This window comes from Prionailurus bengalensis, chromosome X, assembly GCF_016509475.1.
Source record: "Prionailurus bengalensis isolate Pbe53 chromosome X, Fcat_Pben_1.1_paternal_pri, whole genome shotgun sequence".
In the NCBI taxonomy this organism is placed as follows: Eukaryota; Metazoa; Chordata; class Mammalia; order Carnivora; family Felidae; genus Prionailurus; species Prionailurus bengalensis.
The window spans coordinates 14,323,880-14,328,019 of NC_057361.1; the positions used below are offsets into that span (position 1 = coordinate 14,323,880).

The 4,140-nt window shown below is 51.6% G+C and overlaps 1 pseudogene; it reads right to left on the reverse strand.

The window, feature by feature from the left end:
• Window positions 1–337: 337 nt before the first annotated feature.
• Window positions 338–3,704, reverse strand: LOC122477744 (annotated as a pseudogene).
• Between the last annotated feature and the right edge of the window lie 436 nt (window positions 3,705–4,140).

Genomic DNA, 4,140 nt, shown 5'->3' on the forward strand with positions numbered 1-4,140 from the left:
TCCCCTGTGGCGTTTCTCTTTCCATCTCAGCTTTCTGTGGTGGTCAGGATATCTCCATCAGGTTAAAAGGCAGGTCATCTGTGGCATCATGGGCTCAAGGGGGACAGTTGGGGACACCTACTAAGGTTGTCTCCAAGCTGTAGCCCAAGAGGGCCAGGTAGTGTCTGGGGCTCAGAAGCTTCTGCTTCCTGGGGCAGGCTTTCACAGGCTCTGGCCCTCTTCGTGCTGTGCTCTGCTGCTCTTAATAAAAAGCAGCAAGTTGCTCCTGATGATCAGCATACATTTTGCAGTGGTGGCAAACTGAGTGGAAACAGAGTAAAAGAAGAGGGGCCTAGATTTATCCAGAGGAGTGAAGGCGGAAGGGGCTGTGGAGAGGGTGGTGTGCTTCCTCCACTGAGCTCAGGGCCCAGATGTCAAAACGGATGGAGTCCTTGTAGGCACGGGGTACTTGGCGGGAACGAGCAGCAACCCTGCGCTGTTGGAGGGGGACAGATAGCCTGAGACTGTGCTCTCACACTTTCTCAGCCTGTCCTCAGAGGCCTTGGTGTTCTGGGACTTCTCCAAGGAGAGTGCCTGCTGTCACTGCAGCAGCCCAAGCTTAATGGCAGTCAGAGACTTCTACTCTGGCATTTTATGCCGGCAGGAACCCAGGGAAAGCCATGTTTTGGAGTCCAAAGGGGCTTCCCTGTTAGCAGTCTCTAAATGTGGACCTGGACAGGAAACAGTTTCTGATTCATGTCTAGGCTCTTAGCAGCAAGGGACAAATGCATGGTGGACTTTGGGTCCAGCCCAATACCCTGGGTACCTGGAGAAGGAAATTGCTTTATGCCCCATCACCTTCCCTCTCTTCTGAGGGTCTCTCCAGACTTACCTCCCTCCACTAGCAGGCTGTCCCACTCCCCTCAGACTCAGAGGACAGTTGGGACTTGCTGAGATGTGTCTGGATCTGCCTGTACTTATATGTGTTGCTCTGGGTCATAAAGGCAAGGCTAGAGGTGTCACACAGGAAGGGTCTCTTGTGTGTGTAGGACTGGATGTGCTTTTCCAAAAAGCTGGGCTTCGGGCAGTCCCGGCCACAGTGCAGGCACAGTACATGCTGGCTTACTCACCTTCCCTGGGTTTCCCAGGCCTGGCAACAGGACAGGTGGAGTACCCATGGTGTACACGCTAAGCACTGGGGCCACTGGCTGTCCGAGTTGGCCAGGGATGGGCCACTTGGGCCACAGCAGGGGGGTTAAGGACAAAGGGCATGCTGCCCCAATCCAGACTGCCCATCTCTAGGGAAGCATGTGGCTGAACACCCCCAGCAGGAGCTGCGTGGTCGAGGAGAACGGGCAGCGCCTTCAGGAACATGGCCAGTGCCAGGCCCCGCTCCAGTGATAAGATGATGGGGCCCAGCGTTAGGCAGAAAGGAGGAGAGACTACCTTAGGCCCCGGGGCAGCTGCGAGCAGGAGCTGTCAGTCCCTGGCAGGCATAGCAAGATGAGTGGGTTCTAGCACCTTCACCCCACATAGTTCAGGGCAGCCCAGGATGCTGGGCAAGCTACAGCAACAAGCAGATGTTCCCACGGGTGCCTCTCTTCCCTCCACATTCAGTAAACCCTTGCCCCAGGCCAGGCACATACATCACCCCGTCAAAGTCTCACAGCAACCACCCAAGAAAAGCACTATTTTCTCCATATAAGAAAAGAAGGACTGAGGCTCCCAGAACTGAAGTGACCTGTCATGCAGCTACTAAATGGCGGAGTCAAGACTCAGACCCAGGTCTGCCTGGTATAGAATCGACACTCAGAAACTGTCTTGACTGTGTGGGGGAAAAGACATGCAGGGTGTCCAAGACCCTGGAGGTCCACAAGTATCCAGCGTACCGAGGGCAAGCCCCTTGCATCCTCTGGGACTCCATTTCCATATCTGTAAAGTGGGCAGGGACCCAGCAGCTTCCCAGAGCCCTTCCCACTCTGGGGTTCTATCTCTGCCCTGGGATGTTCGTAACAAGAAAGAAAATTGGCTCAAGGGACAGGACGGCCTTCCTCAGCTCCTCAGAAGCAACGTTGTGCTACAGCTGGCCTCCACTGGCTCATATCACGTCCTATCAGCCCACGCTGCTTATACTAGCTCACACTGGCTCACGAGAGCTGATTGTTACGTTTTCAGGATTGTGTGAGCTGGGTGATTTAAATACAGCCATTATGAAGAATGAAGCACTGGGGATTGTATGGAAGTGATGAATTGCTAAATTCTACTCCTGAAACCAATATTACACTATATGTTAACTAACTAGAATTGAAATGAAAACTTGAAGGGCGTCTGACTTCAGATCAGGTCATGACCTCATGGTTACTGAGTTCAAGCCCCATGTCGGCCTCTGTGCTGACAACTCGGAGGCTGGAGCCTGCTTTGGATTCTGTGTCTCCCTCTCTCTCTGCCCCTCCCCTGCTCACACTCTGTGTGTGTGTGTCTCTCTCTGTCTCAAAAATAAATAAACTTTTAAAAATTAAACACTTGAAATATGAAAAGAATTAAATAAACATACAATTACATAAATGACAGTGAAAACAAAATAATTCACTAAGTATTGTACTATATTTTAGAGTATCTACGATATTGAGCAGGTTTTAGGTCTTACATCTGTACCATGGAAACGCCATATAATGCTGTATTGCCACGCACCTCTTCCCAACTCCTCATCACGTTGGGAGCTTAAAATCAGCTACGGTGAGAGGATTTACACCATGAAGACTGGCAAATGCCACAGAAGAAGCTTTTAATTTTGAGTAAGAGCTGGTTGTTTACCATTTCCCGGCATCCCACTGGAGAGAAGTGAGGGCAGATCAGGCCATCTTGCCTATCCTCTCTCCAACCACAAACACCTACCGTTCTGGATCTTGTAGCACTGGGCCACCTGCAAAGCCCCCCTGCCTCTCGAAATATCTGAGCCCTTATGTTTTTTAAAGGAAAGAATTAAGAACAGAACTATTTAGAGATCAGTAGCTACTGAAGTTGATAAGCGCTGATACTAACATAAAGGCTTATTTCAAGAAACCGCATCATCTCTGCTGCCTGGAGAACTTCAAGGTGCTTCCAGGAAAAGAACAGACCTGAGTTCCCATCCCTCCTCAGCCATCATGCTTGCTCAAGGATGCCCTCCCTCGGCTCTAAGAACAGTGCCATTAGGGCAGAATTACCAGGGAAGTCAGATGAGATCATTTGTGTAAAAACATCTAGTGCAATGCCTGGCCTAGAGGAGGTATTCAGTCATAACTTGCAGGGCCCAGTGTAACATAAAAATGAGGAGAACCTTGCTTAAAAAACAGGGAAAACAGTACTCAAATATAAAACTCTATCTTTCTCAGTTTCTCTCTTGACTTGTCATGGGGCTTCTTTTTGCTATGTAAGGTCATGATAGAGAAAAAATTCAAGGTTTATATTATTAACACAAATTTTACTGCCTGCACTTGGGCCTGATGGCTACCAGGTTTCCCCTCCCACCAGCCACCTTGCCTAGCCGCTGCACTGAGACTGGGGGTGAGCTCTGAGCAGGTCGAGCTCTGCTTCCCACCGGTGTCTCTCCCTAATCCACGGCAGATGGACGACGCTTGGGGGTCCTTAAACCTGTGCACCAGGGCATGCTAGGTACCTGGATCCGGGGTGGACGAGAGGCTCATCTCCCCCAGGATGCAGCCTCTGCTAAGCTGCCTGGACATGTCGTGGCAATGCCAACTCCAGGGCAGGGCAGCTACCACACAGCCTGCCCTGAAATTTCCCAGGGTGTGCGCACCTGAGCTCAAGCAGCCTGCACCCGGGCCCCCTTGGGAGTGGATGCTGACGGCACCAATCGGGCTCTCTACCCTCTCTCCTCCTACCTGCCACCCAGCTGCTATCCCAGGCATGGGGCGGGGACGGGTGAGGGGGAGGCCAGGTGGGGCCTGGGGCACCAGACATCTTGGGAGCAGGTGTCTGAGAGCCTGTCCCGAGGAGGTAGAGGAGGCAGGACTGTGTGTGAGCCGAGGCTCCAAGCCCCTGGTACTTGTTCCTAAGTTCTGCTGGACTTCATTTTCAAAGGCAAAATTATCAAGAATTTCCAGACGGCAACAACAGAGCATTAAAGAGAGTTCAGGGCCTTTCAGAGCATGGGGCCCT